Source organism: Megascapheus bottae, unplaced genomic scaffold, assembly GCF_031878675.1.
Source record: "Megascapheus bottae isolate mThoBot1 unplaced genomic scaffold, mThoBot2.hap1 HAP1_SCAFFOLD_309, whole genome shotgun sequence".
Classification (NCBI taxonomy): Eukaryota; Metazoa; Chordata; class Mammalia; order Rodentia; family Geomyidae; genus Megascapheus; species Megascapheus bottae.
The window spans coordinates 24,646-39,262 of NW_028327372.1; the positions used below are offsets into that span (position 1 = coordinate 24,646).

Consider the following 14,617-nt stretch of genomic DNA (forward strand, 5'->3'; position numbering starts at 1 on the left):
ACGCTTTATTGAAGAGCAACTTGCTTGAGGGGAGAGCTGAAGCGGAGGGGCCCTGGGCAGCGAAAGCAGCGGTTTTTATAGCCCTAAGGGACACTGGGCTCTTTCTCATTGGCTGCCCTGTTGCCAAGGCAACTTTAATGCTCGGAATTGGTCAGACCGTGGCTGTTATATAACGGTTATATATAACTGATGAGGTTATATAACGGTTTTGAACGGTGGCGGCCGCTTTGGCTCCCCACATGTAGGAATGCAGAGTCCTCAGGAACTTCTCCTCCCTCCATGCCATCCTCTCTGCTCTGCACAGCAGAGCCATCCAGCGCCTGGACAGCACATGGCAAGAGGTCTCCAGGTGGGTCCTTCTCTCCACAGAAGCTGTGCACACACAGGGACTAGCCAGCTTCACCACCAGCCCCAGAGCCAAGCCTGTATGACCTGGGCTGCTAGCCAGGAAAACAGGGACAGTGCCTGCATTATGCCTGTTCATGCACCGGCAAATGTTCAGTGCATTGTCTCACTGAAGCTGGACAGAGACCCAGAGGAGCTGTCCAGGATTTCTGTGGTAATTCTACATTTCTGTCCAAAGGAAATCCAAGCACAGTTGTCTCATACAACTGGGCTGGACTCCACTGGGACATGAAGAAGAAATTGCTTCCAGCTCCTGGGTCCTTGGGAGCTTCATACAATCATTTGAAAACCTCCTGTTCAGGCAACTTGCAGGCCTGGCTCTAAAACAAAACCAAGCCTGTCTCCCTTCTCTCTCACTTTCCCATTTGTCACTTCTCTCTGTCCCTCCTACAGAGACAGCATGCAGATTTACGAGAAATTGTCAGAGATCGTTTCTCCTTCGTGCTCTTACTTCCGGACCAAAGTGCTACTCTTTCAGGTAGAGAGAAAGGGGTCAGAAAGAACAGGGCTAAGAAGGCAAAAGTGGGATCCAGTTCCAAAAAGAAATGCTTTCCCTTTATTTTTTCTCTCCATTCTGGATCTTGAACTCAGGGCATGGCTGTTGTCCACCGTTTTTAATACTCAGTGCTCTTCATTTTCAGTCCCAAGCCCACTCCACGTTTGGAGTTGATTGTAATTCATAGACTCAGTGTCTGTGGAATGAACTGGGATCCTCCGATCTCAGGCTCTTGAGTACCTGGTATGTAAGTCAGCTGCACTGCTCAGGAGTGAGTTGCTCTGCCATGGGATATTTCAGAGCTGTCCTTAGAGCCAAACAGACATAGCACACACTTGGTTTGGATCTTAACATTCAGAGCCAGGATGTCTACCTGAAGGAACTGGGTCTCTCTGTTCTCCCTAGAGCAGATGCTGCTCACCGCCATACAAACACAGAGAAGGACTAGACAGGGGAACTGAAGGTGGCTGGGGGTTTTCTTGACAAGGGAGGCCAGGCACTGCTCACTAAGTCCTGAAATCTCAGCTGGACATAACTGCGAGCCCTAACCTTGACACTCAACCATGAAACCCCGCAAGTGAAGTAGTCGCTCCGATAGAGACACCCACACAAATCAAGAAAGGAAAAGATGTATCTACCTCTACATTCCAACATACTGAGCTCCTTCACACACGATTCCAGAAGCCTCAGTGGGAAGGGCTATAGAGACTGGACTCCTCAATGCCTTGACCCGCTTATCCACTACAGTATATCTTGGGAACTCCCCACCCAGATGCATAGAGAAAGATTTCTGCCAGGACACAGACACATAGGGAAGAGCTTTGTGGGAAAGAAACTTTCTCATGATTCAGAGCCCCTCCCCTAGGTGAGGAAATCCAGAATTTTTTTTTTAGGAAGTTAGCTGAAAGTCCATAATCCTAGATGGGGCTGGGGAATGATGCACGGAAATGCAGTAACTACCTCTGAATACTCCATGAAACAACAACAGAGAAGCTACTATTGGGGTCCATGAGCTCTTGTATCATTTTCTGCTTACTGGGAGGGCTGATGGTCCACAAAGAATTGGAGTTTCCTTCCAATTCTGCTACCGTTATGTCTTCTTTTTCATAATTCTCCAGAAATTGCATAGCGCCCTGTATGTGCACAAATGCACATGCATAAATTAATTAGAAACATAATGCTTATAAAGAAAACAATTACTCCTCCCTGTGATAGCACAGAGATTTCTTGATAGGAAAGGATTATTTATGATACACAGATGCTACGTCCCATTTTGCTCTCAGGGATGGCAGCTGTCAATCAGCTGGCTGAACCCCAGTGATGTACCCCCACAGAAATGCTCCAGTTAAGCAATAATGGATATCCAGATAGGGTTTTTTTTTTTATTACTGTCATTGTGTCTCTTCTCTTCTTAGACAGAAATTTATGAAGTCAGAGATAGTTTTCAAGATTTTCACCTAGAACATCTTGGCTGTCTTTTACTAGTTCCAAAATTCGTTTTGATAGGGTGTAGTATGATGATGGTAATTTTATACAATTTAACTGGAGATAAGAATTTGTCTACCCTGGCTGCCTCAGAGTAGCTAGGATTGCAGACCTGAGCCACCAATGCCCGGGCCTAAACATGACTTACAGAACTCATTTTCATGATGCCAGTGACTCACTCCTGTAATCCTAGCACTCTGCCACTTAAGCCACAGCACCACTTCTGCCTTTTTCTGTGTATGTGGTACCAAGGAATCCAACCCAGGGCTTCATGCATGGTAGGCAAGCACTCTGCCACTAGGCCACACTTTCAGTTTGTTTTAGTCTGGGTAGCTGTCATAGGCTTTGTGATGATGATGATTTTTTTTTGCCAGTCCTGTGGCTTGAGCCCAGGGCCTGAGCATTGTCCTTGGGCTTTCTCAAGGCTAGCACTCTACCACTTGAGCCACAGCACCACTTGTGGCTTTTTCTATGTATGTGGGGTGCTGAGAAATCCAACCCGGGTCTTCGAGCATGCTAGGCAAGCACTCTTACCACTAGGCCAAACTCCTAGCCACTGATGATTTCTTTTTATTTTGGTCCTGGGCGTGCTACTGGGTGTTGTAGTACCCAGGCTAGCACTCTATCACTTGAGCCATAGCTCCACTTCTGTCTTTTTTTGGTGGTTAGCCAGAGATTAGAGCCTCTCAGACAACTGGACGTGGTGGCACATGCCTGTAATCCTAGCTACTCAGGAGGCTGAGATCTGAGGATTGTGGTTGAAAGCTATGCCAGGCACTAAAGTCCATGAGACTCTTATCTCCAATTAACCACCGGAAACCTGGAAGTGGCTTGTGGCTCAAGGGGTAGGGCAGTAGGCTTGAGCTGAAGAGCTGAGGGACAGTGCCCAGGCTCTCAGTTCAAGCCCCGCAAAGAAAAAAAAAAAGAGTGTCACAGGCTTTCCTGCCTGTGAGCTGGTTTTGAACCACAATTCTCAAATTTTAGCCTTTTGAATAGCTATGATTATAAGTGTGAACATCCCGGCACCTGGTTCAACCTTTTACAAAAGAAGTTGACTAGAAAGTCTTCATGAGTATGTAAATAGAGCAAAGAATGGAAGCTCTTTCTCCCGCCATGTCCAGGGAAGAGGACCAGTGATAAACTAATAGAATGCTCATGATCTCACCCATCCACCAACCCTCAAACCCAACTATCTCTGTTATTAAGCAAATAACAGACATGTGCTTTCTCCTAATTTGAATTATTTTCTGAGGATAGATTCTCAGCATAATAGACATGCCAAAGAGCCATATCTACTGTAGCTTAAAAGTTAAAAAAAGGCTTAAAAGCTATTGAACTCACATTAAACTATTGTTAATTTAAATTATGTCTATCACCATTTATGCCTGATAACAAGCCATGGCAAAGTATTAAGCAATTTAAAGTCCTGGGCTCACGTAAAGCAAGGTCTTCTCAGAGATCTACTGCAAGTATTTACTTACGGTGTCCTTAGAGAAAGCTCTTATGAATTTATTAAACTTTTGCTGGTCCATCACTTTCAGTTGGCTTTGCTGAGCACTCATTGTGAAAATAGGCTGGAAAACAAAGGCACACAGGCTATAAGCATTGCTGACACTTCTCTGTCCCCTATGTTAGAAGAAATATATTTGCACAGTACAACCATCTAGCATCCTGAGGTAGCTGGCCTCAGAGATCATTCTCTGTGTCTTTCTCTTGGTAGTCTGGGGTTTAACCTGGGGCCACTTGAAGGATACTCCCCAGCTTTGTTTGCTCTAGCTGATGTTTTTGATAGGGTTTTGCATTTTTGCCCAGGAATGGCCTCAGACCAGGATCCTCCTTTCCTATGCCTCTTGCCTAGCTAGGATTACAAACACCTGCCACCACACTCATCTTATTTATTGAGATGGGGGATCTTGCTAACTTCCCAGACTGGCATCAAACCACTCTGTGTGTGTGTGTGTGTGTGTGAGGGGGTGGGGAAGGAGAGGGGGAGAGGGAGAAAGAGGGGAGACAGAGAGAAAGAGGAGGGAGGGGTGAGAGAGAAAGAATATATTGGTCGAAGGGTATAGACAAGGTTCCTTAGCTTTTTTGCTTGAGGCTGTTACGTGACCACTTGAGCTACAGCTCCACTTCTAGCTTTTTAGTGGTTAATTGGAGATAGTTTCATAGTTTCTCACTTCCTGCCCACCCTGGCTTCCAACTATGATCTTCAGAGCTCAGCCTCTTCAGTTGCTAAGTTGTGAGCCACAGTACCTAGCTCAAGTCACTCTCTTCCACCTACTGAATATTTGGAATTAAAAATCAGAGCCATCTTGCAAGGGCCAGATATAATGTTTATGCAGCGATTGTTTGTGTGTTCAAACCAGATGGCTGGTGGTACTAGGGTTCAAATCCAAGGCCTTATGCATGCGAGGCAATGAACTGATTTTTTTTTTCTCCATCTCTTGCATGAACTTCACACAGTGTTGGCTAAATAGTCAATACCAGGACAGGATATTGGAACTGCCAGCCATCGCTAACTATTCTTGAAGGTGTTGCTGAGAGAATGCAGCCTTAAGAAAGGCTCTGGAAGGTAGGTTAGACCTAGGTTACCTGATATCCTCCCAGGGTGATGGTAACCGAGACATCCAGAGGCTGGTTAATAACTCCAGCGACAGATTTAATCAAGGACATGAAGAGCAGCGGGAACCAGACAATGCAGATGAGCAAGACAATGATCATACCGCCCATGCCATATTTTACCACTTTCTTCTTCTTCTGGCCCCGGGGCTGAGGGTATCTCTGCAAGAGAAGGATTCCAAGAGGCCTGGGCACACATGCTGGGAGAGGTGCAGTGAGAGTTCACAGGACTGATTCTTTTCTACTTACACTGACATGGGGATGGCAACCTTGTCCCAACCTTAGAGCAAAGTTGAGAAGTGGAGTGACGCTGTGTCAAGCTTACAACATGTCCTCTGGTCCACAGAGTGCTGCCAAAGAATCCTGAAGGGGGGCTCACACCTGTAATCTTAGCCACTCAGGAGTCTCAGAGCTGAGGGTTATGGGTAGAAGCCAGCCTGGGCAGAAAAGTCCATGAGACACTTGTCTCTGTTTAACTGTCACAAAAGCCAGAAGTGGAGCATGACTCAAGAGGTAGAGTGCTAGCTTTGAGCATAAAAAAATCTCAAGCACAGTGCTGAGGCCCTGAGTTCAAGCCCCAGGACTGGCAAAAAGAAAAAAAAAGTATCCTGAAAAGTTGTGTGTTTTGTTTGTGAGTGTGGGTCACACATCCTGCAGACTAAATTGAATGTTTTTAAGGCATTATGTATGGAAAAGAAATTTTAAATTCCTGAATACTTAAAACCAGCGTCTTGAAGTCAGCCTTCCCTGCATAGAGGATAGAAAGACTTTTAAATGGCATTCCTGAAGCTGGTGCTAGAGGCTCTGCTTATAATCCTCACTTCTCAGGAGGCTCAGATCTGCGGATCACGATTTGAAGCCATCCAGGGCAGAAAAGTTCCTGATACTCTTATCTCTAATTAACCAGCAAATAAAACCAACCAACCAAACAAAACGCAAAACTAGGGCAGGGAGTTTGGCCTAGTGTTAGAGTGCTTACCTAGCATGCACAAAGACCTGGTTTCGATTCCTCGGTACCATATACATAGAAAAAAACCAGAAGTGATGCAGTGGCTCAATTTGTAGAGCTCTAGCCTTGAGAAAGTCCAACAACAGTGCTCAGGCCCTGAGCTCAAGTCCAGGACTGGCAAACCCCCCACTCCCAAAACCAAAAAACTAGACTGGAGGTGTGGCTCAAGAAGTACAGTGCTAGCCATGAGGGGAAATGTTGAACAAGGGCCTCCAGCTCTCAATTCAAACTCCAATACCTACACATACACAAAAATTGAATTCCTGATGTATGAGGGCCTGGGTTCCCCTGGGTAAGAGTGGAGAAGTGAGAGGAGTGCAGGAGTGTGATGGGCAGGAGGAGGAGTCTGCACGCTGCACCCATAAGGCAGGAGGTCATTCCACTGGATTTGAAGCAGGCAGTAAGATTCCACTAAGTGCTGTGGGCAGTGAGAGGGGAAGCTCTGCTCCTTAGGCGCAAAAGTGCTCCAGATCCACCCCTGCATTCCTGCGGAAAACTTTCTCCTTTGTTCTCTCCGAGTCCCTCCACCTCCAGTACCCGGACTGAACTTGTGCTTGCTAGACACATATTCTGTCCATCCACACACTACTTTTTTTTTTTTTGCCAGTCCTGGGGCTTGAACTTAGGGTCTGAGCACTGTTCTTGAACACTTTTTGCTCAAGGCTAGCGCTCTTCCACGTGAGCCACAGCACCACTTCTGGCCTTTTCTGTGTATGTGGTATTGAGGAATTGTTAAGGGGAGCAGGGAGTGTAGAGGGGAGCAGGGACTGGTGCCACCCAGAATGCCTAAGAGTTCCCCTGCCCCATTGTGGAAGGTCGACAATGGTACAGCCCAGCCACCTTGACCTCCCCACCCCCCCCCAATGAGGAGGGATATCTGGTACAGCCCAGTCGCCTTTGCACTTCTAGGGAGGGGCAACCTTGACCTTCTCCCCACCCCCATGAGGAGGGATATCAGCTTGGGTGGGGGTGGGCCCCTTTTGTGTGGAGACCTTCCCAAATTGCAACTCCAACTAAGGTGATAGGTAAATGCAAACACTGGGCTGTAACCCTATTGGCTACCTGCGTGTGGCTGGAGCTGGCTATGGTCCCTCTGTGTATGTAACTATCCCATTGGCCACCTGTGTGGCCAGGTTCCACCACATGGGTTTTGCCCTTAAAAACCCTGCGTGAGAGCCGCTCAGGGTCACAGTGTCAGCTCCCGAGTCTGCACTGTGTCCCTGGCTGGTCAGTTCACCATCTATTTCTCCAATAAATTCACCTTTTTATATGAGACTGTCTCTGTGTGGTGGACTCTGGTGGGACGTGGAATCCCCACCTGGAGGGGTGTGGAATCCCCTCCTCTTGACCCCATAACAGAATCAAACCCAGGGCTTTGTGCATGCTAGACAAGCACACTACTACTAGGCTATGCTCCTGGTCCCCCGATACCTTTTATTTTTAGTTTTGGTTTTTGTTTTCTTAATTAACTTTATCTGGGCTGGCCGGACACCAAGATCCTCCAACCTCTTCCTCTTTAGTAGTTGAGATTACAGATGCACACAAATTCTAATATTCTAATTTAGAGCTTCACAAATAAAACTAGAGTTCAGTATTTTAATATTGAATTAACTGATAAATTAATTAGTTGATTAATATCTATCAAATATGGTGTGTGAGTTTGTGTGTGTGTGTGTGTATACACAAATGAGCTGATTTGATTTTCCACTATTCAGTCAATGAAGCAAGTTGAGGGCACTCCTGTCAGTACACCATAATAACTCTGCATTGTGAAGGAATCTATGAGATCAAGAAAAATGTGTCTCTCTTGCCCTTCCTTCCTTTCTTTCTTTTCTTTCTTCATTCTTTTCTCCCCTTTCTACCTCCCTCCCCCTCCCTTCCTTCCTCTCTTTCTCTCTCCCTGTCTCATTTCCTTCCTTTTTCTCTGTCTCACTTTCTCTCTCTCTCTGTTTTTCTGTCTTTGCCTCTCTCTCTCTCTTTCTGTCTCTCTCTCTTTCTCTCTGATGGTACTGGGACTGGAACTTGTTCCAGCATTCTGCTACTTGATTTAAGCCCCCAGCAAAGCAGATGTGTCTTATCTCTGTCATGGACAGCTGTGGTCTGTTCTGCTAAAGTGGGCCCTAGTCCTCAGCTATCTCAATAGCCGCTGGAGCTAGCTCTTGTTCCTCCCTGCTGTGCTCCCTGGGTGGTTCAGGATGAACTCTGGATCTATCTCCAGGCAGGTGGCCACTTTTCTAAGGGATTGCCATTTTCTTCTCTGAACTACTCAGTCATCCCTTTCCTAGGCACTTAGCTCTTTACTACAGGCCAGTGGGGAAACTCAGTTCAGCAGCCCTGCTCTGTTACATTTCCCACCAGCTTCCTGGAGCGCTCTGGGAAGCAGCTGTAAGGAAATCATTGTGGAATCTGCCCAGGAATAAGTGGCCTGCATGAGTGGGCGTGTGCCTTTCTGGAAATTGTTCTTGTTCATCAACTGTATTATACTGTGTTTGTAGGAAATCAACCTATCAAATATACTGAGTGGAACAGCTCACACCTGTAATCTTAGCCACTCGAAGAATATTGTGATTGAAGCCAACACAGGCAAAAACTTTGCATGCTTGCATGCCCCTGTTGTAAGGACCCGACCGAAAAATAGCAAAGGCACAAGAGGATTGGAGTGTGGTTCAAGTAGTAAACACCTGCCTAGCAAACTCAGGCCCCTGAGTCAAAGCACCAGTACAAAAAATACAAAAAGGAACACCTGAGTGGGAATTTGTGTCATTAGAGACTTTTTGTCTTGTCATTATTCCTCGAACAATACGGTCAGCCCTGTATTTGCTTAGCATTTGCATTCTTAGGCTTTATGAGTAATCTAGGGATGACAAAGTACACAGATTATCCTTGGTATATACACATACACTACAACATCATTTTATGTAAGAAACTTAGGCATCTGGCAGACCTGAAAGAAGAAAAAGTCTCCCATGGATTCCCAATGAACATGACCATTGAAAGAGAAACCAGTTTTTGAACTAAGCGTTGTTAGCGGAGATACACAACTGATCATTTATCTGTGGAAAAATGACTTCCAGGGCTGAAGTTCTGTTTGAATCTGGAATGCCCCTTGGTGGTCTGTGTGCTAAATTCTTCCTGCTCCTGGAAGGGGCTGGGTCTTAGGGGGAAGACCTTGGTGGAGGACTGTGGGATTTTGATGTTTTTCTCTTTCTACTTCCCAGTCACCATGTGCTGAACACAGGACTTTGCTACATGGCTCCTGCCTTGGCGAACTGTGCTGCCCAGTGCCCAAAGTAATAAGAACAAGTGGTCAAGATAGCAAGTCACAAATCTTTCCTCTCTTTAAGCTGATATATCACAGGTGCTTTGTTATGGTGTGAGTGATCTAACACTTGAGAGTGAGCCGAGTGCTGCCATGATATCTATCTGTGTGGCTGGTACATATCTTAGCAACCTACCCTTGAAGCAGCCAATTTAGTAACAGAGTGACTTTAATTGCCATCTTCTTTTCTTTTTATGGACCTTTTGATTACTCGTCTTAATTCTCTTTTCTGTTTAGCTTGTTGATTATCTCACAAATCAATTCTAGTTTGCATTCTTTCCATTATTTCAAGTTGCTGAAAACATCTATTCTCCTTAGAATAAAAATTATTTTTTTTCTCATATGTAATGATTTCTACTCTCAGTGCCTCTTTGGTATGGTGGCTCTTCGCTCCTGTGTTCTGGTTTACACACAGTTTGTGCTGCCTTGATCTCTAAGCTGACAGTATTGAGGGGTAACGAAGGCTTTACAAGGCATTTTGACTTTGTGAATGGATTGATGTCTGTTGGGAAAACAGGCTTGCTATCATAGGAGCTTAATTTCTTTCTTCTTCAACATAAGCCCGGCAGTTTCCCTGATTTTCTGTCATGCATGGATCAGTGGGAATTCATTAGTAGAAGCCAGAACTGGGAACCCAAACAACCTTCCTTTCTTTAAAAATCACCCAGTCTCAGGGTTTCTGTTAGAGCAGCAACAACAAAAATGAACCAAGTTGAGTACAATGGCTCACTCTTTATCATTCTAGCAACTTGGGGACTGCAGTTCTGGCTGTCCCAGGTATAAAGTGAAACTCTGTCAAAAAAAAAAAACCAAAACATCAACATAAAGAGGGCTGCTAAGGCATATGGCTTAAGTGGTAGAGCAAGTACTCAGCAAGAAGGAAGCCTTGAGTTCAAATCCCAGTGCTTCCAACCTCCACCCCCCCAAACCCTCCCCCCCAAAACGTAGATCAAGGCATCCTGTTATTATGTCAGTTCCTTTGCTCCCTTAACGTAAGACCATGCCAAGACAATTTCGAGCACCTGCATTAGTGCTATCTCTTTTGCTCTACTAGCCTCATAAACACAGAGGCTGCAGCATGATGGGCCTATGTCTGGAATGTGAAAAAAGCACCAGAAACTCAAAGTACACAAGAGAATTTATGTAGATCGGGGGAGACAGTTCCAAAGAATAATGTTTTTTGCATGCCAATAATGGGACTTGAACTCAAGACCTTGCATGATGTCCCTTAGCTTTTTTTTTGGTGGGTCATAGGGCTTGAACTTGGCCTAGGTGCTCATGTCCCTGAGCTCTTCAGCTCAAGGCTACCAACCTACCCTGAGCTAAGCCCCATTTCCCATTTTCTAGAGGTTAACTGGAGATAAGAGTCTCATATCCTCCTGTGCCTGGGCTGGCTTTTAATCTTGATCCTCAGATCTCAGCCTCCTGAGCAGCTAGGATTACAGGCCTGGGTCACCACACCTGGCCCTTAACTTTTTCACTAAAGTGAGCCACAGCTCCACTTTTGGCTTTCTTTTCTGTTGATTGTAGTTTATTGGAGATTAAGAATCTCACAGTCTTTCCTGCTCAGGCTGGCTTAGAACTAGGATTACAGGTGTGATTCTGGGTATTTTTATTGCTATTACACAAGAGGTTCTTACTTTATATGCTACCTAAACTTTTGAAAAATCCAACAAATCTCATCTGTATTTGAATATTTAACACAGTGGAATAAAGAAATACTTACACTTGAATTTCTTTTGTATAAAGAGGTTCATTCCCTAGCTGTCCTGAAAGAAGGTGAACATGAGCTCCGGCCATCTTCCACACTCCATAGCCTCTGCCCCAGAGAGCACTGTGACAATAACTTTAGTATACTGCACCCAGAGGCAGAAAATATTTGAATGCTATTGCTGACACCGGCAAAAGTAAGATCAAAACCTCCAACTCCAGTGAGTTGCAAATCAATGCACAATTATTTATAGGCCATGACCATTTTTGCCTCTGCCTGCATTCATTTGGCCATAAAACTCCCACCAGCTATATGATCCTTGTAAGCAATCTGCTTTACAAGTGAAACAAATGAGAAGGAGGCACTTTTATGGGCTTCTTACCTTTTCTGATTCCCGCCAGCACTTCAGGATGAAAATGTGGGCATAGATGTCCTCCACACAAATCCAGCTGGAGAGGCTCAAGGTTGTATCTGTCCATACCCAATCCATCACTGCCCTCAGCTCAGTCAGGAATGGAACCAGGCGGAACCTGCCAGAAACCACCTCTGGTCAGAGAAGTCTTTGTGTGGTGGCCCCATTATCTACCTCACCTCAAGAATGCATGCACTTCCTTTGTTTAAACCTAACGGCTGAAGACAAACTCTCAAGGTGACTCTCCCAGGAAAATCAAACTTGCATTATGAGCTCAATATGTACATTAGTATTTTTCATTCTTATCATGTTCTCTGGTAATTATATAATCAATTACTATTTCTATTTGTTTGCATGCATGCATGCATGCATGCATGCATGCAGGGGTGTGTGGTGTGTGTGTGTCTCATGGATTTTCTGCACAGGCTAGAATCAAACCATGATCTCCAGCTTTCAGTTTCTTGAGTAGCTAGGTGTGATCCCCAGCATCTGGCTGGGTTCCATTTTTAATGACATAAGTTTCATTCACATTTATTTGTTTATGATTATCTGTTGGCCATAGGGTTACTGAACTATGTGTTACTTCCTGATGGATGTAGTAGTAAAGACAATACATCTGGTAAGAGAAGATGAGGGCAAAAGGGAAATGTCAGGGGGGATAGGACATGCCACTGGGAGGCGAGGGCAGGAGGAAGCTCTGTGGGAGGACCAGTCGCCTCTGTCTTAGCCTCCTTTGCATGTTGTAGCTTGGCCTAGGCTCCTCTAGGCATGGGGGAAGATTCAGATTTAAGAAGGGCACAGACCTTCTCCCAGCCTGGGGAACTAGAGACTGTTCTAGAATTCTGATCACTGAGAAATTCCCACCTGGGCTCTTTTGGCTCCTAAAAGACATATGTACTAGGCCTAGGCCCAACCTAGAACTGAATGCTCAATGTGTTGTTGTTCACAAGAGCTGGATATCCCCCATTCCTCTTCTGGACTGGATAGCCAGTGCTTAGGTGTCTCATGTGTCTCATGTGTCTCATGTGGTAATGTGACTGACATCCAGGGCGATGGAGAGAAGATGCACTGAATCATGGCACTGAAGAACATACTACCCACAGCAAAGCATGCTGATAGCATTCAGATGTTTTGTTTTTTTTTTTTTTGGTTGGTCATGGGGCTTGAACTCTGGGCCTGGGTTGTCCCTTAGCTCTTCAGCACAAGGCTACTGCCCTACCCCCTGAGCCACAGTGGCACTTCCGGTTTTCTGGAGATTAATTGGAGTTAAGAGTCTCATGGACTTTTTAGTGCCCAGGCTGGCTGTGAAGTGAGATCCTCAAATCTCAGCCTCCTGAGTAGCTAGCATCACAGATGTGAATCACTGCACCCTGCTCAGGTGGCTTTTGGTGGGATAAAAATCCCTCTTCAAATTCCCAAAGTGTTTTTAATGGTCTAGTCTATGCGCTCAGTTTATTAATATTTTAGGATCACACAGCCATTAGTATTATTATTATTATTGTTGTTGTTGTTGTTCCTGGAGCTTGATTTGGGCGCTGTCCCTGAGCTATTTTTGCCCAAGACTAATGCTCTGCCACTTGAGCCCACAGCTCCACTTCCAGCATGTATTTATTTATTTGTTTGTTTGTTTGTTTATTTATTTATTTATTTTGGTAGTTAATTGGCTTGAAGACTCAAGAACTTCTGTGTCCAGGCTGGTTTGGAACTGTGATCCTCTTATTTCAGTCTGCTGATTAGACAGGATTACAGGCATGAACTAGTGCCTGCCCATAACCCCATTTTCACCCCCAAGTATTTTCACAGTAATTAAGTAGGATACTGAAATAGAAAATCATATCATGTAGTTGATCCTAGAATAGCTTTCTTGGCAGGTGAGGGGCAATTACACTCAGAAGGCATTTCATGACTGCCATTTCTGCAGTTGCCTTCTTCCTTTCTATACAGAAAACAGCTGTCAGCCTACACTCCAACAGTGATAGTGACACACAGCTTCCTCACCCTTAAAACAAGAAGAGGTTGACATAATTGTAGCTCTTGGTGAGAAAGTTTCCCAGCACTCGTGTCGGGTACCCACAGCGGATTTGATAGGCTGACAGCCCGAAGTAAACACACTTCACAAAGTACCAAAGCTGGGCAACTAGGTTCTGGCTGAATTTCCTAAAATGTAAAAATATACAAAGTCATGAGAATATTTTGCTGCTTCAAAGAGATACAAGTTGCAATTTAAAATCAACAAATCTCATTTTTTGCCACTTAAAGCAATTCTAAGGAATTCTTCATACACAGCAGAGTGTGCCGAAGATAAAAGGTGGGGCAAGAGAATCAAATAATGGAACTTCCAATGTGCAGTTAGTTTCAAAAGCCATGATTACAGTCAATTGCTATTCAGTGCATCTATTAATAACTTATAAAAACACAAGTGATGTAACTACTTTAGTCTAGATTAAAAGCAATCATGATTGGCAGTTATATTTGGGGTCTAGGCATAGCACCTATTGTTCCATCTCTGCAAGGAGCAGAGGTAGGATAATTTTTTTACAGTCCTGGGACTTGAACTCAGGGCCTAGGCACTGTTCTTGAGCTTTCTCAAGGTTAGGGCTCTACCACTTGAGCCACAGCACCACTTCCTGCTTTTACTATGGATGTGATACAGAGGAATAGAACCCAGGGCTTTGTGCATACTGGGCAAGTACTCTACCACTAGGACCCAGGATAATCTTGATCTAGGCTAGTCCTGGGCAAAAATGTGAGCGCTTATCTGAAAAATAACTAATAAATAAATAAATAAAGGGAGTGTGGATTTGCACTCAGTTTAGAAGAGATCCCAAACTTTTGCGTCTCATTTCCTTCTGTCTCTGCTCATAAAGATCTCACCTCTCAGTCACACTAGGTAAGATGAAGAACATCCAGAAGTGGATCCCAAACACAAGGATGACCTGGAAAATGACCTTGCCTAGCACAGTCTTCCTGAGGTAGAGTGCTCGGTCCACCACCATGGTTCCAAACTGAATGAGCACCATTACCAGAAATGGCCCAGGGACCTGGTCTTCCGACAGTGAAGAGGTAATGTCTGCAGCCGCCGAATGTTTCTGGGAAGAGACATGAGGTTTAGGCCTGAGTGGTACTGCCCAGTAAATGATGGGCATTCAGAGGCCTTTGCT

At 44.9% G+C, this 14,617-nt stretch overlaps 1 pseudogene; it reads right to left on the reverse strand.

Annotated features, from left to right (window-relative positions):
• Positions 1-1,697: 1,697 nt before the first annotated feature.
• Positions 1,698-14,617, reverse strand: part of LOC150040010 (piezo-type mechanosensitive ion channel component 2-like) — an 87,848-nt pseudogene continuing 74,928 nt past the window's right edge.